Genomic DNA, 12,620 nt, shown 5'->3' with positions numbered 1-12,620 from the left:
ATTAGGCGAATAGCTAGTTGGGCTATCTGCAGCCGGCTGCTTACCAGACATGCAGCTCTCTCGGCTAGCCAAAAACAGTGGTGCTGCTTCACTGTTTGTATCATGACTGTCTTCTTTTTCCTGCGTTCAAAAATAATCCCAAACAGCCACATTTTGTGTTTTGAAAGCCAGAGAGGAGTGTGGCAGCCTTCTTTCAGACTCACTCTGTTACTCTCCTCTATTCAGCAGCAGGAAGTTCTGGTCGCAGCAACATGTTTTCTGGCGCCTTGTGAAAAGAAATATACTCTGCAGGTTCGGTATGATGGACATTTGCAGCAGTTCTGAAACTGTAGCGTTTAAAAACATTTATGTATACCGTGGCACTGTTACCCCGCCCATGTCGACGGTGCACGAAAAAAAAAAAAATTAAAACACTTTGCTTTTCAGAAAAGCTCATTTCCTATCTGCTATGTAGTTTCTAGAAATGTTCACAAGGACAAACAAGTGGAGGAAGCGTCACATTCAAATTGTTCTGTTAAATATGCAACTCATCTTTCCCAGTCATGTTAAAAATGAGCTGCATTTCTGGCCCTGATGTGAAATTCTGCTTCTCTCTGATGTATCGGCTTTGTTTTTTGAGCCGCTCGTTGCACAATAATTATGCCCGTTGCATTGGGGAAAAAAAACGGCAGGAAAATGGAAAGCCTGATGTTTTGTGAACTAAAATGATATTTACTCTACAGCCAGATTACGCAATCATTTGTTAGGCAAGAGGGGTATTTTGTAAATGTAGACGAGGTCCTGTAAACCACCGCGCTGATTAGGACCCCTCAGGGTTGTGTTTGGTGGCTTAAACACAATAATCTTCATAGAGCAGCTTTGTAGTGGCAGAAATGTTTCTAAATCACATCAGACCCGTCCTTCACATTTTTATTTATATATTTACCGTCTGACAGATTTATAACGCACGGAGCTGTCTGAAGCGACGATTGCTGTTAAGACACACCTCAACAAGGAACGTAGCTGTCGTGGTTTCTATTAGCTGTACGTTTATTAAATCATAATATTTTCTCAGTCACTTTATTGGAGATAGCAGGGCGGCTTAAACAGTTTTTGCTGCGTTTCATGAACTAATCCTTTAATCTTTAACTGTCTTTAAAGAAAGTGCTTATTTTCTCATTTAGCTGACCTGTTTGATCTTGTATTGACTAAATAAAATCTCAATTTATCCAGAAAACATGAAGCTATAGGTCCTTGTGAGTTTTGCTAACCTGTCAATCAGAAGGCCGACCATTGAACTAATTTAGACGTAATAGTCCACAAATTATCAGTAATCACCTTCAATGCTGTATGTTTATTCTCCTAAAACTCAGAGTGACAAGGAGGTTTTATCCTGTGATTCTCAGCAGTTTGTTTGGCTGAAAAGAAACAATAATTTCTTGATAGTCCCAGGTCTCATCTGTGGCGCCCTCTGACATCGCAGACGTTGAAACACTCGCCGACCGAATATCTTCGCGCTCCCTTCAACTCGCTGGCCGGATAATTATAATTATTAAATCCTAATATTTCTCAGTCACTTTATTGGAGATAGCAGGGCGGCTTAAACAGTTTTTGCTGCGTTTCATGAACCAAAGCCTTTTAATCTTTAGCTGTCCTTAAAAAAAGTGCTTATTTTCTCATTTAGCTGACCTGCTTGATTTTGTATTGACCAAATAAAATCTCAATTTATACAGAAAACATGAAGCTAGGTCCTTGTGAGTTTTGCTGACCTGTCAATCAGAAGGCCGACCATTGAACTAATTTAGATGTAATAGTCCACAAATTATCAGTAATCACCTTCAATGCTGTATGTTTATTCTCCTAAAACTCAGAGTGACAAAGAGGTTTTATCCTGTGATTCTCAGCAGTTTGTTTGGCTGAAAAAGAAACAATAATTTCTTGATAGTCCCGCGTCTCATCTGTGGCGCCCTCGGACATCGCAGACGTTGAACTCTCGCCGACCGAATATCTTCGCGCTCCCTTGAACTCGCTGGCCGGATAATTATAAAGATATTTTTATGTTGCTTTTGAGTGCTTCGTCGGTCGCAGCAGAACAGCTTTAACCCGACAAGCAAACCGGAGCCGACAGAGTCTGCCGGGACGTGACTAGTCTGTGGAGCTGCAGCAGCGATGGGTTTGGTGTTGGGCCAAGCTATTTTGAGGTGAGCTCTGCGAGACCAGGAACTTATTTTAGCAAATCTCTGAGAGAGACTGTTTGAAGGGAGGGAAATCCGGCTGGTCCTGTGCCCTGAAGACTGACCCGACACGGCCCTCTGTCCCTGTCCCAGGAGGGGGCAGCAGTGGAAGCGGGCCAGTTCTCTGAGCGCTTGTCTACTTGGAAGCTTTTATTTTTCTTCTCATAATCAGCATTAGATCAGTGGGGCGGACTGTGGCTCAGTGGGTTGTCGTCTTGCCACTGGAAGGCTGTGGGTGCGATTCCAGCTTTCTCTTGCGTTAAACGTGGCTCTAGTATAAAGTGCTCTCAGTGGTTGCTGTGACTGGAAAAGTACTGTATAAATTCAGTCCATTTTGACATAAAACCCCTAATTATGCAATCAAAAATATTAATTAGCTTGGCTTATGAGATTTAAACCGAAACCAACAACTTTTTTAGCTTTATTTAGGGAGAAAATAGTTTCTTATCCATTCTAACTGTATTTTACAGTAAAGTTTTTGACTTGGTTATTCCTCATTTAGTTTTATTAATTAACTGGGCTTGCTTTGTTCGCCATGTTCAGTCTATTAGCAAAAGGTAGAAATTGGCTCATAATATTTCTCCCTATAATGAACTGTTAGATACTATGTTTATTCATTTGGTAATTATTAACCATAATATTTGAAGGTGGTTTCTTTTCCTTTTTAAGTGCAGCTTGAAAGTCGTTGCGAAGGTCAATTTTGTCCTCAGACAAGAGTAATTTTGTTGATAAGGAAAAAAAATTTTTTGATTCTAATAGCCGTTAAATCTGGTAGAGTCGTGGCTATTACGTTCCTTTAAAGTCGTTGATAGTTGTTACAACAGTAAATGTTTTCTGGGGTCAGTTATTTATTTATTACTATTTTTTTGTAGTTGCAGTGGAAAGAGAGGGGTTTAGGGGTAAAGAAGGGACCCAAAAAACTGCCCCTTTTCCTGAAGTGGAAACCTTCCTTCTGTGTGAAGGGTACCGTGTTGAGGCTACAACAATATGAGCTGAGCGGCTGTAGTGTGCAGATTAACCAGCAGCAAGAGCGCAAATTGCCACGTGTCATCAGTTTAGGCTTTTAAGATGTCCAGTAGATCAAGAAAAGTGCACTTAAATTAACTGTGTGCAGAAGCTGAAGGATGCTGAGCTGTACTTTTCTGACTTTTTTTTTCTTTCTCTCACCACAATCAATGTCTGCCTCAATGTTTAAGAAATGTATTAAATGTTAATAACCTCGTTCATTTCCAGAGTAATGAGACGATTCAGCATTGTTTGTTTGTTGTAGCATAAAGAATGTTTACGTTTTTCCCCAATACACTTTGATTTATATATATATATATATGATAAATTTAATATATTTTAATGACAGTTGGTGATAAGACCACAGTTATTGTGAAGCCTATTTAGACTGCACTGCAGTGGTTTTCACACTTTCTTTTTTTACACTACAGCCGCAACATTGAACTATTTTTGGAGGATGTTATTTTCAATACAAAGAGCAAAACCGCGAAGAGGAAGAAAAATGTTTCAACATAAGAAAAAAAATCTAAGTGCATCTTGTATATATGCTTGTACACGCATGCACACTAGGGCTGCACAATACTGGAAAACCTTGGGTGATATTGCTAATATTCGTCGTGTGAAATGCAGTCTGGGGAGAAAAAAAGTTATTGGTGTAAAAATAGACCTCTTCCTCTTTTTTGTGTTCAGCTTCTCTTTACCTCTATTAAAAAATGTTTTGCTTAAAATCAAGGCGGTCATTAAGAATTGATGCCTCCTACTCTGTCAAAGTGCAGCCTCAGGAAAGCATTTCCTACCTGCATTAACTGGTTCTGAGATGATATAAAAGGGGCTATCTGAGGCAGAGAAGGTGGTGAAACACTGTTCAGACATTATCTATCTATCTATCTATCTATCTATCTATCTATCTATCTATCTATCTATCTATCTATCTATCTATCTATCTATCTATCTATCTATCTATCTATCTATCTATCTATCTATCTATCTATCTATCTATCTATCTATCTATCTATCTATCTATCTATCTATCTATCTATCTATCTATCTATCTATCTATCTATCTATCTATCTATCTATCTATCTATATATCTATCTATCTATCTATATGCATCTGCCATTTTCAGTTTATTTTTAAAATCTTTTTATTTCTATTTTTTCTTTTTACTAATTTCACTTGCTTAGATCATGTTGTTTAGATCCATACATGAAATAAGACCAAAAAAAAAGGTAAATTACAGGTTGGACTTTATAATTTTGCAATGCGCTATGTTTATCTTTGGTTAAATGACCCCATTGATTTATACGACTTTTGAAAATGTCGACTTGTGAAAATCGTGAGCAAACCTGCCATTATATATTCCGGCTGCTTCTTTTATGTAAACGCCTTGATAGAAAGGGGGAAATCACTAAGAGCTGAAGTTCTTTTGAACCATTTCCTTTATTCCTTACAAATAAATTCACAAAGCAATTCTAGAATAGATATCGGTGTGTAATGCGTTTCTTTAATGGGCTGTTGAGCTTCGATTATAAGTTTCTTTTCTGCTAAATCTATTTGAGGAAATGATATTTTTCTAATTTCATACTTCAATTATGGAAGGCTGCTTTTTCCTGGGTGTTTAAATTTGAATTGAAGCAGCTTTTCAGTGATTTGTAAGCCTATTATCGAATTGCTGTTTTTATTTCTCTACGTATTCCTCCTTTAGCGAGCTTCTTTAGTTGTTTTTTTTTTTTTTTTTTTGCTGTTAGCTGGCTGTCATTATTGAAGCTTCTTTTTTCACTAAAATTAGCTTGCATTAACCTTAAGCTTATATCCAATACGGATACAGATAAGTTTGACTTAATGCATGCATCTGCGGTTATGCAGACTGTGCTGATGTGTTATATAACATTAAATCGGGGCTTTGTTGAGCTTTTATATTAAATTCCTGACAGCCGGAGCCTTTCTTTGTTTGTTTTTCGGTGAGTTTCTTCTTGTAGAGAAATCTAACATTTTGGCCAGTGGAATATTTCTTTAAAAATCTCTTTTTTTTTTCTGTTGAAATAGTTCATCTACCGTACTTCTGAAATCAAAGGTGTGGACGAATGAAGCTATTTTTGAGCTTGTTGGTAGGGAAAAGTGATAATAATGTAGGCACCGAAGAACAACGTGTTGGTTGTTGGGCATTTGTTGTTGTTTCCCGGCGCTTTGGAAGGATTGTTTGTTTATGTAAAAATGCACATGAGAAATGCACACCTCCGAGGCCGTTTTAGTTGTTTATAATAGAGAAAACTGTGGAAAGATGTTCCCGTAAGACTTGTAGAGTAATGTGTGAAAACCCTGCAGTTTATGGAAAAACTAAGCGTTTGTTTAGTCAGGTGTTTAGCCGCTGAGCAGCACGCCTTTGGTCAACAAACTTGTGCCGCGGCGGTGTTTTGATCCTCTTGGTATTTTTGTATTTGCATGGTTTTAGAAAACAGGCTGCGAAGCTTTCCATCATTTGGGTCGGGGAAACATATTTACAGGTATGTGCCACGCTTCTAGAAAGAAATCTGTCTGGTTTCCAGGTCACAGCTTTTTGTTTGTTTGTTTATGATGAAGCTACAGGTTGAAGGATTCTATGCAGCAGATTTTTGTTTTTGCTGTTTTGCTTCCTGAGTGTATTTATGGTCATGTATTTCTGTGCAAATTGCTGGAGTTTAGTGATAATTAAAGGTTAGAAAGTTGCATTTTGTGCTTATAACTTTCTTTGTAAACTGTGACTTTATTCCTCAGGCTTTGCACACTAGCATTAAAGGCAGTGCATCAGCTTCTTGCTCATCATTTCTGGCAAATTTTGCAAAAAAAAGAAAAAAAAGAAAAACGAAAGTGACTCAGAGGAGATGCTGATTAAATTGGCTAAAATGAATTAAACATTTAGAAATATTTTATAAGCTATTATCCGAACCATAATGTAGGAACGCTGGCAGGAAAACAAGATGCTGTAGAGGTGCATGATGCTCACACAGTGTCTTATAACAAAGCCCTTGTCTATTTAGGACCGGGCAATATATCAAGATTTTAAAAATATAAAAAATATTTTAAAAGAGACACAGGATGAGACTATATTGTTTATATTGAGATGGTCTATGTTGTGTTAGAATTATACTTTTATGTATTTCAGCCGTTTCTCATGTTTAAATACAGCTGGTTGTTAAAAATTGTGCATGTGACATTTGGGATAAATCTTTTTTTTTTATATAATTACTTTATGAAAAGAAAAACATATTGAGATAAATACCATAGATTGAGATTCAGCCTAAAAGTATCAAGGGATTATTTTTGGTCCCCATCACCCAGCTCTACCTCTACGTATGTTTTTGCCCAAACAAAGATTAGATTAGATTCAACTTTATTGTCATTACACAGGTACAGGTACAAGGCAACGAAATGCAGTTTAGGTCTAACCAGAAGTGCAATAGCAGGTGGATATTACTGTGAATAGAGTTTTACAGATATGTTCAATAGCATAATATACAGATGGTTGTTATTATAACAGTTTACATGTACTATGAATATATGTACAGATGGCTATTACTATAGGCAGAATTGTGAGCATGATATACAGATAGCTATTACTATAAAATGAATAGAGTTTGAACAGCAGCTATTTAAATTAAAGTGCAGTGGAAGGTACAGTTAAAGTACGGTATTGCAAATGTATATGTAAACAATTGTGAATAAACAGTCAGCAGTGCAAATCAATATTCAGTCAGGGTGAGTAGTGCAAGATGCATGTAAACAGTTGTTACAATAACAGTCAAAAGCAAATACATTTTAGAAATTAAGACCAGTCAGTTGTGTAATCTTCGTTGGAGGGTAATTAAATAAAACTGCTTGTGAATCTTTACCAATTGATCAGTTTTGGTTGGGCGCTGGGTGGTTTGGTTGGTAGAGCAGGCGCACCATGTGCAGAGGTTATAGAGTCCATTTACTGTATCTCCTTCCATCACCCTCTTTCTTTTCAGATCACTTCAATAAAGGCTGCAGGTGACAAAACAAATCTTAAAATATATTTATATACAGCTTTGGTGAGACGTTCAACTGAGCTCATTATGGGTATGAATGTCATGTGCTAAATAGGCTCAAATGTAGACATGCAGCCCCATTAAGATGTGCTTGTCTGTGTGTTTGCATCTTGTACACTGACCTCAGAGTCGTTTTTATGCCTTTTTGTTGCCACCGAGTTTTTTCTTAAAGCTGGCTGAATATTTGACCACTTTTTTCTAGTAAATTTTGTGGTGTTCAGTTTAAATTGGTTGGATTTCTACTGTAGCGTGGATCTAGCTGTTAAGCACATCGCTTTTTACATATTTATGTGTTTTCTACTGAATTGTTGACTACAGACCAACCGTTATTCGCTTTTAAGGCCCATGCTGCTCTCAAAAGCCCATTTCTGTGCACTGGTGTGCCAAAATGGTTTCAATCTTGCACCGCGGAAAGCACAGGCTTAGTGGTACGCAGATTAGAGACGGGACATCCATGGAATTGCTCCAGAGCGAGCAGAAAGCAGCTGCTCCTCTAAACCTCCATGCTGCTCTGTGACTCATAAGGTCTTCATCTCGTCTTTTCCTCTGTCTTTCGACACAAGGTTTATTTCTAATGTTGGTTTTAGCACAAAAAAAGTTTTTTAAAGATAAAATGTCACAGATATCTATATTCTTATTTATTATTTAGAAAGCCATCTGTGTTTTACGCTGAGCTTTGCCATGGATGTACAGAGTAAGGCTGGACGATATAGACAAAAAGCATATTGATAAAATAGAAATCATATTGATCGATATCGAGAGTTATCAAAAAATTCTAAAAATAAATAAATTTAAGTGCAGCCCTGGCCATTTAATGCTGTTGCTTAGTGACCTATTTTTAAACAGTGAATTCAAACTCAACTCTTTATTCAACCAACTTTTTACCAAACGTTTTAAAAAAAGGAACACTTGCGCTCTGAACTCATTGGAGGGGGCGGGGCTTGGGGGCGGAGCTTGGTTTCTGGGTCTGTGTTTGTGATTGGTTGGGAGGATGTAATGACTGTAGTATTAACCTACATGATTGGCTAGAATGCAAAAGGACGAAAAACTGTTCTTTTACTGAACTTTTTATTGACCCCCTTTTTTCCCCTATTGAACCACGTGTCTATCGATCGATTATATATTATTGAATTATCGTCCAGCCCTAGCACTCCTTATTTTTTGTCGTTTTCTGTTTAGCTGCTCAGCGTTTACTACAGAGTCCCACAGCTTCCTTATTCTGAAACTTTAAGTAAAAACCTCTTACAGATTAATGTATCAGTCCTTGAGCTCATTTTACAACATTGAGCATTTAGTTCAACCACAGCCTTAATAATAGTCTCAATTGTCTCTTTACAGATGCTACATAAATATTAATTTGCTCCAGATTCAGTTTTGGTTGAGCATACGGCACATTTTTTATACACTATCTGTCATAGACAAGTTCGGTTTTCATTGCACACTGTCGTATTTCTGATTGATTTTAATACTGCGGCTCGACATTATTCAAGAAGAGGACTGTAGATTTTACCATCTGAGATATTCTCAGCAAAAGAGCCAAACGCATCTGTTAGAGCCGTTTTAAAACTCTCACTCCAAGTCGTCCTTCAAGGCAGCTTTTATGTTCGGTGTCACTGAGAAAACACTGAACTCCCAAGTTAAAAGGAGCTCATCTTTTTAAAATTCCTCCTACAGACAACTGCTGTTTTGCCAATTCTTCAAATAAGCCCTTAGGGAAATCTGAAATGAGCAATGAATGGCACACAATCAATTTTGAAGAATTAAACTTGAATAAATACCAATTTAATGTCTCTGATCTTACATAAAGCTGCAGAGTCAAGACTAAATAACAGACAGTATTTATTTTATTAATATTATACACATTTAAATGACACTAGTGTCTAAGAAACAGCCTCACTAAAACTGGTTTCATTATAATCCGGCTTTGTTACCAGCTCAGTTTGACTTCATGTACAACACCAGACACATTTATTGGCAGCCCTGGGAAAGATTCCTAAAAAGCTTAAATAAATGAAATAAATGAATCACTTTTTTGCATTAGCATAATTTAATCTCACACTGAACATTTAGGACAAAAACACGTTTTTTATTTGAGTTCATTTATTAAGTGGAAAAGGGGAAAAAAATGATGTTAGGAATCTGAATCTGCTTTATTCACCGTGTTTGTGCAAATAAACACGGGGTGGTGAGTTCAGTTCCACTTTGCTTTTAATGGAAACCTTTTAAGTATTTTTTGATAAAATAATTGAGGACTTTTTTTTGGTAGATATATGTGTACCGGCATATATCTACAGAGTTTTTACAAAAGAGGAATTTAAGGTTGAATTAGTGCAAATATGCTTGGTATCAGTTTGGGTCCTCTGATGTTTACTGTTCATCAGACTGCGATAAATCGATTTAATCGATTCATTCGAATTTACAATTCTTTAAGATTTCATTTTTGGAAAATCTGGATTTTATTTTGCCAATACACTCATTGGGTTTCCATGAAGAGAACAGCATGTGATGCTGGATATATGTTTAGGCAAATGTATTATCAAAATATTGTTAAGTGGAAACTTTTTTTACCATAATACGAGGTACTTCATTTACTTATTTACTTTTTTTTTTTTTTACTTAGTTTGAAGTTCACAAGTGCAGTGAAGCCTGTTCTTAGCTCAATGTGTAATACCACTAGCAGCAAATGTTTAGTTATATTTTCATTGTTTATAATGGCACAGCTGCCATCTTGTTTTACAAGCATGTTTCACAGCTTGTTTTTAGTTGCACTTTGAATTCAGGTCAACTCCCTGACAAAATGCTTGATATAAAAGCAAGGTTTTAAAATCATTTCTTTAATTTCTTTTTATGAAACAAAAAGGAGGGAGGAAAAAAATCGATTAATCGGATTTGGTATGATAAAATCCGAGATTTATTTTTTTTAATCCATATCGCCCAGCCCTACAGCCCGTCTATGTGGCAGCTAGATTTAGCAAATGGTGCTGTGTGGCGTCGACCTGAAGGTCCGCAGTGTGTGCAGGATGTGTGGGGTCTGCAGGCACTGATCCTAGACCTGCACAAGTCCCGGATGGAGGGAAGGTCAGATTTCAGGTTCTCACTCAGTCAGGTCAGTTCCCATTATTTGCTGCTGCAACCAGATGTTTACTTGGCCTTAATAAAAGCTGTATTATTTATTCTGTTTTCTGTCTATTAGGATTATCTAATTGTATTTACTAAATGCTGTAATAAGAAAGTTTTGAGAACTGTTGTAGCTTTCTTTAACTTCAGCAGTTTGCGTGCATTTTCTTAGCACTGTGTGTTTTTGGGTCTCTTTCCACCACTTTCTCTCGGTAATTTGCTGTAATCTTGTTCCATTCAGCTTTGTTGTCTTTATGCCACTTTGTAACTACTTTGGCTCTATTTCCGTTATCTCGTTAGAAGACCCATTTAAATTTCTTGGGACTTTGCTGCATAATTTCCATATAAATTTCTTTCCTCATGTTGCCATCTAGTTTGTAAAGTGCAAACACCCCTCTGAAAGCAAAATGCCCAAAACAACATGATTCTGCAACCCGCATACTTCACTGCTTGCATCCTTCCTTTCCCTCCAAAATGAGGAAGACACTGGGCATTTTGGCCAGATACTTCAATTTTGTACCCAATTTCTTTGACGCTGAGTGTGTTTCAAGCTGGAATCTGACTTTGTATGTTAATTTTGAGGTAATGGGCCATTTTACCAGTTTTTGTTTTCGTTCTGGGGATATAGATGGATTATTTTTGGACCAATAACTTCCTCTTACCTGAATAGTGATTGCTGGACGTTCCCATGCTGTTTATGGCTGCATGTAATTGTTTGAACAGATGAATGTGGCACCTTCAGGGATCTGGAAATTAGATCCAAGGATGAGATCCAGTATTGTGTTTTTCTTCTTTTATCTGTTACATTGGTTGATTTCCTTAGATCCTAGTGCAAAAAAAACCCTGCTTTTGAGGCGTTGGCCTATATAAATATAAGTCAACTCCTCTTATTGTTGCCTTACATATTTCCTTTTTGTTTTCTTAATGTTTAAAGTCATAGTAGCCTTAGTGAATGTAAACTTTTGAACTTGAAAGTTAAAAAAAGTTTTTTCTAATTGTTTCTGGCATTTCTGTAATGTAAGTAATATTGCTCTAAAACGGTAAAGGTTTGATTTAATGTTATACATCGAGGGAAAAAAAGTTCATGTGTCTTTTTATACTGTGCAGATGCTCTGTAGACATTTGAACATTCAACTTTCCATTAATATCCTTGCATACAGCTCTATACAAGCAGCCAGCTTCTGTGTTTTTCCATCTTTCTTCTATTTATCTGTCTTTCTCTCTCGCCTTTAATCTGTCACTGCCTCTACACATTTTGATCTTTATCTCTCAGTCTATCATGTATCCTTATATATTATATTTTGAAAGATACCCGTCATGTTTCCTAGCTACTTCCTGATGGAATAAAAAAAAAAAAATCTCTTTAGCTTTAGATCTGCCATACTTCAGAGTAAGTTTGGGCATAACTTTATTCAGTGTTTGTGTTATTACATTGGGGATCTGTTTCATATGAGCCATTTATCCGGTGTATCTAGAAACAAACAAAAACGTCTCTGATATGTCTCTGTTTTCAGTGATTCAGTTATTTTTTTAGTTTTTTGGTCGTCATCAGACAGAACTTCTGGAGATGTGCGATGATCAGAGCAAACATTATTTTACTCAGACATCTAGAAATGACCATGGAGCCGTTTGCTGGTTTTAAACGTGCTACCAACGTTTATATGACTCAAGCTTACACAGATGTGATTAGCCTTGTTAACCAAACGTTCTCGGGCGTGTTCATATAATCGCGTACGATACCACCTGAGAACAATTAATTTTCTGTAGTGACACACTAACCGAATGATGAAGGAACCACTCATCTTTCACAGCAGAACATCTCTTCTTCCACGTCTAGATGGCTGGAAACGAGACTCATAGGAAACAGGATCATAGCCGACTTCCACCGTCATAATGGCTGCTACTCGCAACTTTGATTAAATGTTACAGAAATAATAGACAGTTGATAAAAAAAAACAAAGTACAGTCGTACAGATACCACTTTTCAGTGTTCACAAAATGGGGTGTTTTGATGTGTATATATACACAAAACACTACGTGGGACAGCGTTATTGTCCTTATTGTTTTAACAATAGTAGCCAGGGTGGCTAAATTAATAATAAAGAATTGCCACCAATTGTTCAATGTTTCATGTTCAGTGGATCTGTTCAGCACGACTTAAACAAGACAAAGATTTTGCAGTAAAATGTGGCTGTAAAACACAATCTGAGGCTTAGGTTGACTTAGAGCCGGGCAATA

The 12,620-nt window shown here is 36.9% G+C and overlaps 1 protein-coding gene across 2 annotated transcripts in view; it reads left to right on the top strand.

Moving 5' to 3' along the window:
- Positions 1-12,620, top strand: part of mosmoa (modulator of smoothened a) — a 66,192-nt gene that overhangs the window by 29,930 nt on the left and 23,642 nt on the right. The window lies entirely within an intron of this gene.

This window comes from Fundulus heteroclitus, chromosome 16 (genome assembly GCF_011125445.2).
Source record: "Fundulus heteroclitus isolate FHET01 chromosome 16, MU-UCD_Fhet_4.1, whole genome shotgun sequence".
NCBI classification, from domain to species: domain Eukaryota; kingdom Metazoa; phylum Chordata; class Actinopteri; order Cyprinodontiformes; family Fundulidae; genus Fundulus; species Fundulus heteroclitus.
This window is presented reverse-complemented; position numbering and strand designations above follow the sequence as displayed.